Source organism: Spermophilus citellus (genome assembly GCF_964194105.1).
Source record: "Spermophilus citellus genome assembly, chromosome: 18".
Lineage (NCBI taxonomy): Eukaryota > Metazoa > Chordata > Mammalia > Rodentia > Sciuridae > Spermophilus > Spermophilus citellus.
Genome location: NC_138200.1, coordinates 57925685 through 57941476, shown reverse-complemented (window position 1 = coordinate 57941476; position 15792 = coordinate 57925685). Strand labels below are relative to the sequence as shown.

The 15792-nt window shown below is 38.0% G+C and overlaps 1 protein-coding gene across 1 annotated transcript in view; it reads left to right on the top strand.

The window, feature by feature from the left end:
* Window positions 1–15792, top strand: part of GLG1 (golgi glycoprotein 1) — a 121806-nt gene that overhangs the window by 38954 nt on the left and 67060 nt on the right. The gene's annotated exons all lie outside the window — the stretch shown is intronic.

Sequence of the window (15792 nt, the reverse complement as noted above, 5' to 3'; positions counted from 1 at the left end):
TTGTTCTAGATGATTTTTATCTGTTTTTGTGCAGTGTATTGGAGGGTAGGAAAGTGGAATTTTCACTTGCAAGTTTAAATTCAGCCTTATCTTAAAAACTGTCCTGCCTTCTGTAAAACAGTTCACAAAACCCATTTTGCCAGCACAGGGCAAATGAAAAGCTATTTTTATTACCTATAATTAACCTAATTCAGAGAAAAGGAGCAGGCTGTGGGAAAGGTTAGCATTGAAACAAATGAGGAAGCTCAAAAAAAATTTTTTTTTCCCCTGGAATTAGTATTACCACCCCAATTGAAACTATTGATTTTAGAATGCTAAACTTTGTTCCTCAATTCCAGGGCTGAGGTAGTAGCAATGAAATAATTTGTTATGTTCAACATGAATCTTTCCAAGGTTACTCTAACTTCAAATATTAAAACACTTTGAGTGGCTGAGGTGATTGTGTTATTGTGCAAAAACCTTGGAGAAGTGGCTGGAGAATAATATAGGTATTCTCATTGATAAGATCTCCAACTTCTCACATCTACTGTCCTTGTTTGGCATTATCAAAATATAGTATTCTAAAAGTTGTTTCTATACATTGCACCTTTGTATTTATAGTATAACTAAAAAAGAGGTTTTATTTAAATCTTTAAAATAATTTTTTTTCCAGGAACTTATTACCAAACTTATTTCCTATGTCTTGTCTTTTGTTTGAATCTTTGTCTTTCAAAAACTGGGTTATTGCCTAAAGAGCCTTAAACAATGAAAATCTAATATTTTTAAAATCTTAAAAAGGTCCTTTTAATTTCAAAATTCTTATGTTTTAAATTTGGAATTTATCACATTTCATGGCCCATGAGCTTTGGGCATTATCTATCCTGCTTGTGCCAACAAAAGCCACACCATATGGTAGAACTGCTGTTACAGTGGAAAACCCACACAGTGTGGACCGTGGCCTGGCGTGAAGCAGAGCCGCTGCTCCCATATGCTTATCTTTTTAAAGCCAACATATTGACCAGGACATATTAGAATTCCAGTACATCTTAGTAGTCTGTCATTTTTTTCTCCTACCAGCTTCAACATTTGACCACATTAAATGTACTCAGAATTTCACGGAATCTCTTACCCCACTTCAGAAGCGGCTTTCGAAATGGCAGCTACAAGAAAGGAGAGTTTGTACCTTTAAGAACCCAATCAATAAGTATTTTAGTACCACTTATTGCTAGCATCCTCTACTGCTATGCCCTTCCCTTTTTTAAATATTTATTTATTTATTTTTTAGTTTTCAGTGGACACAACATCTTTGTTGGCATGTGGTGCTGAGGATCGAACCCGGGCCGCACGCATGCCAGGCGAGCGCTCTACCGCTTGAGCCACATCCCCAGCCCCCTGCTATGCCCTTTCTTGATGATAACGTTTTTGTCTCATATTTGACCCCTCCAACCCTAACCAGATATCCACAAGGAAAAGAGATTGCCCCAGCCCCCTGCTATGCCCTTTCTTGATGATAACGTTTTTGTCTCATATTTGACCCCTCCAACCCTAACCAGATATCCACAAGGAAAAGAGATTGCAAATATTGATCTTAGATGATGATACAAGTCTGTGGAAAGAAGAATGGGAAGGAAGGAGAGGGCATCTGTGTAAGAGGCAAATAGCGCCAAGCTCCCAACATAGATAACCCCTTTCTTCTAGAGAGGTAGTAATCTGTTCATGAGGGCTATACCCCCAGGACCTAAAAACCTCTCTATAGGCCCCACTTCCCCACATTGCCACTCTGAATAATTAAAGGTGTGTGTGGTGGTGAGGGAGGTTACTGTGATTGAATCCAAGGACACTCTACCAATGAGCTACATCCCTACCCCCTTTTTTAATTTTTTATTTTGAGATAGGGTCTCACTAAATTGCTTAGGACCTCACTGTTATGGGCCAGGGTATATGGGCAATGACCAAACAGACTCCATTTTACTCTGAGACTCCATGTCATATAGAAAATGCTTCTCTCTCCCCATGGGAACACTCCTCTTCTGAACTTACCAATAGTTACTTTGCATAGCATGTTTGGCAACACAAAATGGCAATTCTTATATAGTATACAATTGTTCCCTCTTTGGTTCAGTTCTTCTTGGGCAATGTTGTACCCTTCAGAGATTGATTGTCTAGATGTTAGTAACCACTCTGTAACTTGTACTCAACTAGGGTCATTTTGATCCACATTCCTTCTGCTTGCTTACTGCTATGCCAACCTGGAAAGTCCAGTGAAAGATACCAATGTACCCATTACATCGTTTCACTAACTGCTCAGTTCAGCATCTGTACCCTTGCTTGCTTGCAGCGACATCAACCCAGATATAATTTTTTGTCTTTAAAAACTCTGAAATACTCAGGCTCGAAACTGTTCCTTGTGGAGACAGTTATGGGTCCTCTAGGGAGCAGTCACTGGCTGGTTGGCTAAATAAAGACTCCAGTGCAGACAAAATGAACTTGGTACATCTTCTGAGTAGTCTGCCCCATTACACTCACTAAGTTGCTGAGTCTGCCTTTGAACCTTCAGTCCTCCTGCCTCAGCTTCCTGAACACCTGGGCACCACATGCCTGGCTTATGGTTTGGTGTTTTTTTTTTTTTTTTGACCTTGCTAAGTTACTAATTCTGGCTTCAAACTCATGATCCTCCAAATAGCTGGTGTTACAGACATGTAGAATTAAGGTTCTAACACATACATGTTTAGGGGACAGCCTCAAACCAAACATTAAGTTGTCCGTGTAATCAGTGATACATCAGCCAAATCTTTAGAAATTCAGAAAAGGGTGTGTTTGGGGGGAAAGTTTGTTTATTTTGGTACTGGGGATTGAACCACTGAGCCCTTTTTATTTTTTAAAATTGAGACAGTGTCTCACTAAATTGCTCATTTAGGGCCACACTAAGTTGCTGAGGCTGTCCTCAAACTTGCAGTCTTCCTGCTCAGCCTCCAGGAGTCTCTAGAATTACAGGTGTGCGCTACTACACACATTTGCCTGTGGACAGGTGGCTGAGCTGTTTAAAGAGTTAAAGTTTAAGAGTTAAGTTATCATATGAAAACTAGACTTATAACTTCATTCAGAATTTCTGCCCCCACCCCTGAAAGATAATCTGTTGGTATTTATGTGCATAGTTTTATATCTTTGTCATTTCTTAAAGTTTCATTAGAAAGTGGGGCAATTTCTCTGGGGGGGGGAGGAATTGCATTTAAATAAACAATGGTGATGAATTTCTTGAAAAGTGTACAGAGGAACTACAGAAGCAGACTTCTTGATAACCTCCCCATCTACTGCTTTTCCCCTGAGAAAAACAAAAACTGTATTTAATTTTCTGAGAACATGAATTTTAAAAATGCTCTTTGAATCCTATTTAATAATTTCTGTTCTGGCCAGCTTGAATCCATCTCATGGCTTTTTGTTTTTTTCTCTAGTGTTTTTGTTTGTTTGTTCTTGTTGTTTTTGCTGTGTTGGGGACCAAAACCAGTGCTTCTTGGGCTGGGGTTGTGGCTCAGTGATGGAGCGCTTGCTTCATACATATGAGGCACTGGGCTCCTTTCCCAGCACCACCAAAAAAAAAAAAAAAAAAAGTTAAAAAAAATGTGCCTCAGGCATGCTAGGCCTGGGCTCTACCACTGAGTGGCACTCCCAAAGCCAGGTTTTGTCTTGGTTTGGGGATAGGTGAGAGAATTGAGATTGAAAGACCTAAAAAATAGACCACAAAAAAAAAAAAAAAAAAAAACAGTTGGGAGAAGCTGGTTATGCTAGCTTGACCCCAGTAGCTGACAGTTTGCCTTCGGAAACCTAGAGGTCAAATATATTTTGTCATCAACAAAATAATAAACATATTTTTTAAAATATTTATTTTTTTGTTTTTTAGGTGGACACAGTATCTTTATTTTACATTTATATGGTGCTGAGGATTGAACCCAGTGCCTCATGCATGCTAGGCAAGCGCTCTACCACTGAGCCACAACCTCAGCCCAACAAAATAATAAATATTTATGGAACGCCATTACGTACCTAGTATGGAGGTAGACCACGCTGAGATTACTCACTTCCAGGAACTTTCTTAAGTATCAGAACTATTACCTTAAGAAAAAAAATTCAGCCAGATACTGCAGGAGGTTTTGTGATCAACCAAGAATTAATTTTGTTAGAATCCTAATAGTTTCTGGAAGAATCTCAAGATTCTGAATTTGCGGCAGCAAAATTGTGTAATTGCCTCTTTGGTGACATCTTGGTTGTGCTGTCAGAACTGGGTAGGTTCGATCTTTTTTCTTTCTTTTTTGTGGGAGAGGGGTGGTACTGGGGATTGAACCTAGGAGCAGTTTGTCACTGAGCTACATCCCAGGTTTTTATTTTATTTTATTTTTTGAGACAAGATCTTACTAAGTTTTATACATTGGCCTTGAACTTGAAATCTTCCTACCTCAGCCTCCCTAGCTGCTGGTATTACAGGCGTGCACCACTGAGCCCATCTATTTTTGTTTTTAATTGAGATGTTACCATCTCCTTGGAGGCCAGGGAATGCATTGAATCCAGAAAAATTTTGGAACTTTTAGTTGCCCCAAGATTAAGTATGAGAGACTGTTGAAAGCTGAAAGTCAGCATCCTATATGCACACTTTCTTTGTTCTAGAAACAGGGACAATTTTGGTGTCAGTTGAATAATTTGGAAAGTTATGGATGTTGAGATAATTTGTTTAATTTTAAGCCTTTTTGGGAAAAGAATCAGTGCATTCACCATCTTTTCAAACTGCATTAACTTGCCATTAGGTCAGAATTATCCCAGTATCAATAATATAGTCATTGATACTTCTTTCCTTCTGGTGTAGATAAAAGTTTTGGAGGCCTTAAAATTAAAACTTTATGTTTTACACATTAAATTTCTCAATATTTTCTTCTGAAGAGTAATAATTGTGATGGTGAAAATTTAAAATAATATAAAAATGTCTGAGAAGAATTATAGAGGTATAGCTCTGAACCTCCTTTTTGCACCTGTTCATAGGCTGTCAGGTGATTGATTTGTTTGTTTGTTTTGGTGCTAGAGATTGAACCCAGAGGCACTTATTTACACTGATGTGTATCCTAGCCTTTTTATTTTTTGAGTCAGGGTCTCACTAAATTGCTGAGGCTGGCCTCAAACTTGGGATCCTCCTACTTCAGCCTTCTGAGTCACCTGGATCCTGGCGTAGCTTCGACAGTTTAGTAAGATTCTGTCTCAAAAAATAAAAAGGCAAGGGAATAACAGCTTCATGGTAGAGCACCACTTGGTTCAACCTTAGTACCAGCAAAACAAAAAAATAATGGAGTGATTTAAAGACCATTCTTCCCATTAAGGTAAGATTTTTTTTCCACCATAATTTTCTATTAGTTTATCCCTTTTCTGATTTATCCTAAAGTAACTAAACTAATTTAAACTGAAGTTGCATTTCTGTAGCTGAGAATCTATATATAAGTATTTTTTTTATTTATTGTGTGTGTGTGTGTGTGTGTGTGTGTGTGTGTGTTTTGGACTCAGGCAGTGCAAAATTAACTCTTTTAGAAGCATATAATAAGTATGATAACTAGATGGTATTTATTACATGCTTATAGTGAACATTGTTGTATGCTGGTTTCATATTTTGCTCTACTTATGTCTACATGTAAAGCAAACATTCTCATTCCATTTATATTTAGGCTTACAAAAGTCAAATGATTTGTCCTGGTTCATACAGCTAGTATCTGGAAGAGCCAAATTTGATCCAGATCTTTCTCTCCAGAGTCCATGCTGCATAATCAGTCGTATAAACTGTGCAGTAATGAGTGCTAGAAATACCTGGGAGTGTCCTCTGTTCCTGTTCCTGGAAATTAACATTCTTTACTAGGGAGATAACATTTAAACCATCGATGTACTTACAAAATGTTTCAAAACTGTTTCTGAAAAGAAGAGCCACTTTTTTTCCTTCCAGTCATTTATTTGACGATACTTCCCTTGCTTTGGAAGGCAGTTATCTCTTTTTATGGAATTATAGTAGATTTGCAGCAGTTGGAGGCAAAATTTGTTTTGTTTCCTCCCTATTCTAACTGGAACATGGGCATTATGATTTGTTCAGGTCTATAGTGTTCTTTGGCTCAGCTGGAGTACCATCAAAAGGATTCTTCTAGTCTTTGATACTTTGCACTTTGGTTATAAAATCAATTAATTTTTTTAATAGAAAATTACCACTTTAGAAGGCCCAGATGTATTCTGGAGGTTATATAGAAGTCCTGTAGAAGAGTATATCTTTATTAATGTTTGCATTAATTTATCAGTATTTGGGGCTGGGGATGGCTCAAGCGGTAGCGTGCTCGCCTGGCATGCGTGCGGCCCGGGGTTCGATCCTCAGCACCACATGCAAACAAAGATGTTGTGTCCACCGAAAACTAAAAAAAAATAATAAATATTTTTAAAAAAATTTATCAGTATTTCCCAAGTTAAGCATTAATTTCTGTCATTTCCTCAATTATAGTTTGATATAGTAGTAATTATTGATGTTTAATTAGTAGTATCTTTTTTCTACCAACTGTGGAATGGTGTTATTTAAGCAAGAAGAAACGTGGAGACCTTTTAAAGATTTTATGCTTAATGTTTGTAAACCCCAGAAGATTCAAAAAAAATTTTTTTGGTACTGAGGATTTAACCAAGGGGCATTTTACCACTGAGTTACATCCCTACAGCCCTTTTTATTTTTTTATTTTTATTTGAGACAGGCTCTTGCTGAGTTGCTTAGGGCCTCGCTAAGTTACTAAGGCTGGCTTTGAACTTGTGCTCTTCCTGCCTCAGTCTCCCAAGCTGCTGGGATTACAGGATTGCCACCACACCTGGCAGCTCTAGACTCCTTTGAGCTACATGTATTTCAGAATTATATAGTAATATAGTATGCTGTCTTAATTCAGATGGAAGGCCAGTCCCAGAACAAAGCTGTTCTCCTAGAAGCGCCAGTTACTTGAACTGGGTTTTATCGAAAGAAATCTGCATGTTTTGCAAGCTCACACAGCCTATTTGCTCTTGCTTACTAGTAATGCACTTACCATTAGTCAGTATGGATGAAATGTGGTATTTTTAGGTACTTGGGTATGGGATATGAGAAAATATATTTATTTTATGACCTTTTTTAAAATTTTATAATTATATATGCCTTTTTTGTTTTTATCCCTTCAAAATAGAATAGAATTGTACCATAGTTGGGTGTAGACATGTTAGATGTCTGGAAATTGTAGTCTATTTTTCTGTTTTGCATTTAAGTATAATAGCTACTGCTTCTACAAGTTTGTAACTACGTTGAGCTGTCCCAGAGGGCAAATAAATAGATGGCATATCAAAATCGATATTCTGTTCATAAATCATATAATGCCCTTTAAAGAATTTTGTTTTCACCTTCCATTTTATTTTTTTTTATTTTCGGCAGGCACAACATCTTTATTTGTATGTGGTGCTGAGGATCGAACCCAGGCCGCATGCATGCCAGGCGAGCACGCTACCGCTTGAGCCACATCCCCAGCCCCTTCACCTTCCATTTTAAACTCCCATGTAAAAGTTGGACATCCTGGGAAAACTAGGTGGTTAATGTATTTTTCTTAGCGCAGAACTACCAGTTTAGGACCCAGAGAGCCAGGTGGCTGTTTGCCATGTCTAGAGGATCTAGATATCCCATATTTCTTTCCTACCATCACCCTTTGAAATAGATAATAGAAAGGAACAAAACAAAACATACAGAGACTTTTGCTATATTCATATATGAACACATGACCAGTGTAACTCCATTTCATGCACAAACAGAAGAGTGGGAAGTTACACTTCATGTATATAATATGTCAAAATATACTGTCATGTATAACTAAAAAACAAGTTGGAAAAAAATACAGAGTATCATTAAACTCTCTTGATTTCCCAACCATGAACCATATTCTGCATATTTTCAGAGATGTCTGTGTATATCACTTTGCACTTGATTTTTTTTTTTTTTTTTTTTTTTTTGCACATGGTACAAAATTTAAAAAGTACAAAAGGTATATAATAAAAATCCATTTGTGGGGGCTGGGAATGTGGCTCAGGCGGTAGCGCGCTCATCTGGCATGCATGCGGCCCAGGTTCCATCCTCAGCACCACATACCAACAAAGATGTTGTGTCTGCCGAGAACTAAAAAGTAAATATTAAAAATTCTCTCTCTCTCTCTCTCTCTCTCTCTCCCTCCCTCTCCCTCTCTCCCTCTCTCTCCCTCTCCCCTCTCACTCTCTCTTTAAAAAAAAATCCATTTGTGTATCCTTTCAAAGATAATCTATACACTTACAGCCAAATATGTATATCATGTTTTAGATTCTTATTATTTGCATCTGTGAAATATAATTTCCTGGATAGTAGTAATTTTAATTTTTATCTTTAGTGTTGCTTTTGATGTTAAAAGATTTTTGCTAAGAATAAAAGGCCAGTGATATATTTGTAAAGTCTATAATTTTTAAAAGTTTTCTAGGGCTGGGGATGTGGCTCAAGCAGTAGCCCGCTCGCCTGGCATGCGTGCGGCCCGGGTTCGATCCTCAGCACCACATACCAACAAAGATGTTGTGTCCGCTGAGAACTACAAAAAAAATAAATAAATAAATATTAAAAAATTCTCTCTCTCTCTCACTCTCTCTTTTAAAAAAAAGTTTTCTACACAACTTTTCTCATGACGCTCATAATAGCTTCATGAAGTTGGTAAAGCAGGATTATCTTTTATAGAATTTTAATAACTGCATTTTGGTAGTAGTAGCACAGGATATCTATATCCTCAGTACTAGGTACAGCGTCACACATCAGAAGAGTGGTCTTTTTGCTGCACAAAACAGTTTGTAGATGTTAGCCACTTCAGAACAAGTGATAATGCTGTCTGTGACACTCCTGTGGACACCGTGACTGACTTTATTTAGGCAACTGAACTGTGCAGACAGGCCTTGTATTCCTTTATAGTTGTGTGCTTCCCCTGGCTGGGAGCCAAGTTGATAAATCTGCCCAAGTTTGGAATCTGACCAAGCATTTGATAAAGTGCCTCTCTTTTTCCTTTCCCTGTAAGTTAGATAAAAATCCTTATCACTAGCACCAAAGAGAGTTGTAATTCTAAATCATCTCCTCAGAAGAAAAAACAAGTGGTAGGAAGAAAAAGTTTTTGACAGTAAGCTCTTGTTTGAGTGATTTGCTCCCAGAGTAGTACATTCATTCACAATGAAGAAAGGGAGCCGAGAGTCCTGGCAAAGTTATAATTGTTTGTTTGTTTGTTTGTTTATTTATTTATTTTTGGTTGCAGTACTTGGGGATTGAACCCAGGTCCTTGCACATGTTAAGCAAGTGCTGTACCACTGTGATATACCTCCAACCCTCTTTTTAATTTTATTTGAAACAGGGTCTTGCCAAGCTGCCCAAGCTGGCCTCAAACTTGTTATCATTCTCCTTTAGCCTCCCAAGTAGCTAGATTAAAGACATGCACCCACTATGCCTGGCTTATTTATGTTTTATATTTACAAATTTGTAAAAACCACAAACCAATGTAAAAATCATTGTATTTGTTATAATGTAATGATGCAATTTTTGTTCAGTAACTAAATTACTGTATCCTTATTAAGTGTTTTTCATTCCCTGCTCTGGACAAGAAGATTGATAAATTATATTAATTTTTTTATAGTTCCATTTGGTCAGTTTAACTATATTTAGATTTTTCTTTCTTGGTCCTCCCCTCCCCCCTTTTTTTTCTTTTTTAATGTCTTGCCAGTATTTGTATCTATGAGTAAAGTATGCTGTGTGAGCCATTTTTTTTTTTTTTTTTTTTTGCGGGGGTGCGGGGGGGGGGGGGAGTGAGGAGGGAGGGAGAATACTGGGGATTGAACTCAGGGACTCTCAACTACTGAGCAACATCCCCAGCTCTATTTTGTATTTTATTTGGAGACAGGGTCTCACTGAGTTGCTTAGCACCTCACTGTTGCTGAGGCTGGCTTTGAACCCATGATGCTCCTGTCTCAGTCCCCCCAGCCGCTGGGATTTCAGGCTATGCAAGCCATTCTGTTAATTCTCATGGTAACATACCCATACCCTTTTACCTTATTAGAATCAAAAGAGATTTTTCATTTTGAAGATACAGGAAAAATAAATTTATGATCTCACCATAGCCCTTTTATTGTTCTGTATGTGAGATTGTCCCAAGAACCAGGGATAAATTGGCCCTATATGTGTTTCTAGGGATCTTACTTGTATATCTTTTACCCCTTTTAAAACTCAACATATTCCTATACAAGTGAATTACTGTATAATATTTGCCAGCTGTATTATTATTCCACCAAACCACTTGGGAAGCACACAAGTAATAAAAGTATATTAAACCCATCACACTGTGCTTAGAATAACATATTCATTTGGACTATGGGAAACCATTATTGGACCTGTGTTAGGATTTTTATTAAAACCTAGTAGTTATCTCACCATATATTAAGAGATGCCAAGTAAGTAAACCTAAGAAGGTCACCTTAGGGCTTCCCTTTCTCACTCAAGTCTCTGCCTTCTATACAGAGCATGCCTTTTCAACCCCTCCCCCACCCTGTGTTCTGCTTTGCACAGCCAGACCACAGCCCCCATAGTACTCATCTCAGATGTGTCCTCCCCATGCAGCATTCCCTCATGTCCTTTCTGTTGTTCTTCTCATGGAGTTGATGGTACTTTTTTTCCTTCTTTAAAATATCACCTACTGCCCTCCTCAGTACACATTCATCTGAATGTTGGTTAGATGGTTAGGTGTGGGCTCATGTTTTTACTCCTTAAACACTCATTTGCTAGAGCCAGCCAGCATTTGTATTTCATAAAAACCTCCCACTGGACTCGTAAAGTAGGGGTTTTTTTTGTTTGTTTGTTTGTTTGTTTGTTTGTTTGTTTTTTAAGGTCAGTGAATGTTGAAGATTCATACAAAAGCACAGCTCTTCAGTGAATCAGCATTGTTGGGGGGCATAAAGCCTGTGGTCGATCACTGTCCTTTTTGGAAAAATAATACTCAGCTGCTATCCCTGGATACAAATAAGAAAAATACATTCTGATTGAGCCAGATGAGGCACTAAGAGGGAAGCAGTTATGAATCTGATTGAGGATTAAGATTGCTCAGGGAAAAATTTCTAAGACTCTAAAAGATGGGGTTTATCTGATTAGATGGCAATTATATTATGTTTATTTTCCTTTGGGGAGCGGGCTTTGGACCAAGTTAATAAATGAATTGTTCATGTGATTGGGAGTTTACTGGGTTCTTGAATAACAATGAATAATAATAATAATGAATAAACTCCCAGAAGAATTTACTCACTACTATAGTAGAGTATTCCTGCTCAGGCAGAGGCATCAGGTTGTTGTTGCCTTCAGATGGCAAGGCCATGAAAGTGTGCTTTCCGTAGTACTTTTTCTATGTTTTCTCCCAGATGATTAGAGAAACAAATCTGTCACTTAATTTAGTACCCCGTGCTTAGAAAAGGAATTTATGCCTTTATGTTCTTGATGGTTATTTCAATACTTCAGCTGATGAAAATGTAGACTGTTCCATATTTTAGACACCATCCAACTCCCAAGCATTTCTGTTTCAGAAACTGGGACAGCTTCCAGGTTAGTTTTGTGAATCCTTTATTTCCCGAGCCAGAGTATCACTCAGCCTGTTCACTTTGGGGAGACCATAGTTCCTGGGCTCATACTTCCTGTGAAAACCATCATCCTTTGGTTGTGGCTCAGTAGTAGAGCACTTGCCTAGCATATGTAAGGTACTGGGCTCGATTCTCAGCATCAAATAAAAATAAATAACAATAAAGGCTCATCCACAACTATATATATATATATTTTAATGACTTTAAAAAAATTCCACATCTCAGATTTTATTGACTCATAAAGTTGGAAAGAAGCTTAAAAGTGTCCAACCAATGTTTCTTTCTTTCTTTTTTTTAAATTTTGGTACCAGGGATTGAACCCAGAGGTGCTTAACCACTGAGCCACATCCCCAGACTTTTTTGTTTATTATTTAGAGACAGGGTCTCTCTGAGATGCTTAGGGCCTCGCTGTGTTGCTAAGGCTGCATTTGAGTTGTCCATCTTTCTGCCTCCACCTCCCAAGCTGCTGGGATTATAGGTGTGCGCCACTGTGCCTGGCATCAACCAGTAATTCTTATTTCTTGATTTTATAAACTTGGGGGGGGGGTGCTGGGGATGTGGCTCAAGCGGTAGCGCGCTCGCCTGGCATGCGTGCGGCCCGGGTTCGATCCTCAGCATCACATACCAACAAAGATGTTGTGTCTGCCGAGAACTAAAAAATAAATATTAAAAATTCTCTCTCTCTCTCTCTCTCTCTCTCTCTCTCTCTCCCTCTCTCTCCCTCTCCCTCTCTCTCCTCTCTCACTCTCTCTTTAAAAAATAAAATAAACTTTGGGGGGGACTGTAACAGCTGTGGATACTATGCTCAGAAGAGTAAAATTACATAACAATATTGGGTTTCAAGAAAATATTGGATTCCTAAAAATTGTTTCTAGATCCTACATGAAGAAATCCATTTTGTGCCAAAGCCTAGCCTTGAGTCTGGGAGAAGTTCAGTGACCTTTGTACAGCTACACAGCTTCTATGGCTGAATACTGTACTTCTTTTGTTCCTTTCCTATCATGTTATCCCTTCCCTTAAAACCAGCTCTAAATTTATAGAACCTAAAGGACAGGCAGGGAGATTAAGTTTAAAAATCAATGATTTCAGCTTTGGTTTACCAACTAGGACAACAAAGTACATTAAGTGAATAATACCCCAAATATTTGAGTCATTGATTTAGAAAAGCCGGGATAACTAAGCAAAATTTTTATACTCACTATGGTTATTTAAGGGCTAATCCAGATCCCTAGTTTATCTAATTTCTTGATCATTTTCTTATCTGGACTGCCTGCATCAAAATTAATCATTTAACTGTCCCACAAATCACTCTAGAGCATTAGATTAACACATTTATCCTGTCTACCCTTTCCTTTTCTTGCTCCATCCAAAGGCCCCCATAATTAGGCTCACTCTGAGGCACATTATCTACCTGGCTTTTTTAGGAAGACACCAAGCTGAAAGGAGTACATGCACATAGTTGTCATTATTTACATCCCAGTATATCTCCTACCACTATTCCTTTGATCCGGTTACTTAGTTTCTCTGTACTTCAGTATCTTCATCTGTAAAATAGGATACAATTTCATTTATTCTTTTAGTCTTTCATGTTGTAAGAAATGAATGTAGCATTTGCCTGAGTTAAATGGTGGCTTTTATGTCTTTTCACACACATATATGCCCTTTATTGGAGTCAGGCAAGTGTATCCAAGTACTCAGTTCCTATCACTGTTACTACATTACATTCAATATTAGCCAAGTTCCTTATCTGGTTTAGTCATTGATGTGTTGGGGTTGGGAGATGTGCTAGGTTCTCTTCTTTTTCTCTTTCCTCTATTTGTAATAGTTTCTTTTCCTTCCACCCTCTCTCCCTCCACTGGGATTGAATGCAGTGCCTTGCACATGCTAGGCAAATGCTTTACCAGTGTCATACAGCCCCAGCCCTTTATTCATTTTGACAAAGGGTCTTTTTTTTTTTTTTTTTAAGAGAGAGAGAGAAAGATAATTTTTTTAATATTTATTTATTTTTTTTTAGTTTTCGGCGGACACAACATCTTTGTTTGTATGTGGTGCTGAGGATCGAACCCGGGCCGCACGCATGCCAGGCGAGCGCGCTACCGCTTGAGCCACATCCCCAGCCCGACAAAGGGTCTTGCTGGCCTTGAACTTGTGATCTGCCTGCCTCAGTCTCTAGAGTAGCTGAGGTTACAGGCATATAGCACTGTATCTGGCTCATAATAGTTTCTTTACTGGTATGCTTCATAAAATTTTATTCTCATTTTCCCATTGTAAGAGAACAGTTTTCTTTCCAGTGAATAAACACTTGATGTAAGAGACAGATTTTTGTCTCTAGAATGGTGGAGAGCAGTTGATGATGTGGCAGTCTACAGGCTAGGAGCCAGCACTATGCCTCTAATTTGAAGGGTGGGGTCACAGTAGGATTCTGAAACTGATGAGGATTTCATTTTGGATTTTGTTGTTTTTTTTTTTTTATTTCAATATCTCACATGTTGAAAAATATATTAAAAGGTAAATTAAATGCCGACCTCCTTCTTACCTTCCTTCCTCCCTTCCACTGGGGATTGAACTCAGGGGCACTTGACCACTGAGCCACATCCCCAACCCTGTTTTATATCTTATTTAGAGACAAGTCTCACTGAATTACTTAGCACCTCACCATTGCTGAGGCTGGCTCTGACTTCTCAATCCTCCTGCCTCAGCCTCCCTGGCCACTGGGATTACAGGCATGCACTGTACCGGCCTCTTTCTTTTTCTTTTCTTCTTTTTTTTTTAATAGCTTTATTCTATTCTTCCTGAGCCCTAGGGAAACGTGTAACTTCCTCTTTGGAGGAATCATTTCATTCCTTTCTGGTCACTGTTCTAATTCATCCGGCCTTCCTCAGGTTCCTACACTTGCTTAATTGTTTGATTTTACTCTTTTATCTACAAACTGGATTGTAAGCTATCTAAGATCAGAGACTTAGACAAAATCTTTTATATCCTGCAGCAATGCCTATGGAAGTTTAGGATACATGAATATATACTTGCTGATTCATTCCTTGCAATCGCCCCATAATATAATTTCATTAATTGTTAACAAAAGAAGAAACTCTTTAGCCGTATTCTATTTTAGTAATTCTAGATTTTCGTATTCCATGCTGTTTTTCTTCTCGGGATACTGATGCAGGAGGATCTAGAGTTCAAAGCCAGCCTCAGCAAAAGCAAGGTGCTAAGCAACTCATTGAGACCCTGTCTCAAAATACAGAATAGGGCTGGGGATGTGGGTCAGTGGTCATGTGCCCCTGAGTTCAATCCCCGGTACTTCCCCACTTAAAAAAAAAAAGATAGATGTATTCATGGGAATAAATGAATAAATAAAATTTCCACCTGTGTTAATTTTCTGTTTACTAGTCACACACTTCAAGAAGTTTCAAAAATAGAACAGAGTTCCTATATACTTATCATACACCAAGGTGACAGTACACTTAAATTTTAATAGATCTTCTCTGCACTTCTTTGTAAGTCATTTTTTAAGGATATATAACTTTTTTTTTAAAGAAAAGACACATGTATCATTGTGTTATGCCTGATTTTTTTTTTTTTTTTTTTTTGGTACTAGACTTCAACCTAGTAGTAGAGCTGTGCCATGTCGTGGAGCTACATTCCCGCTTTTTTTTTTTTTTTTTTTTTTTTTTTTTTTTTTTTTTTTGTGATGCTGGGGATTGAATCCAGAGCCTTGTACATGTGAAGCAAGTGAGCTATATACCCAGCCTCCTCTTTATTTTTTGAGACAGGGACTCACTAGATTCCTAAGGCTGACCTTGAATTTGTGATTATCCTGCCTCAGGCTCTCAAGTGGCTGGGATTACAAGGGCTGGGCTGATCCTCTTTAAAATTAGAAAGTATCATATAAAAGAAAGGGTCCTTTTGTTATTATTGTTTTAGGGCATTTTTCCCCATTTCCAGATGGTATGGTTGACTTAGAAGGGGATTATGCTTCCTAAGTACCTTTCCGGTTCATTTCTTACCAATAGCCTAAAAAGTGTATAACACCATTTTACTCCCTATATTGAAGAAACATATTCAATTGACTGTTCAGATTTCTTGTATTGAAGTTTATTTTGAATTTGAAAATTGTATTTGAAAACTTGA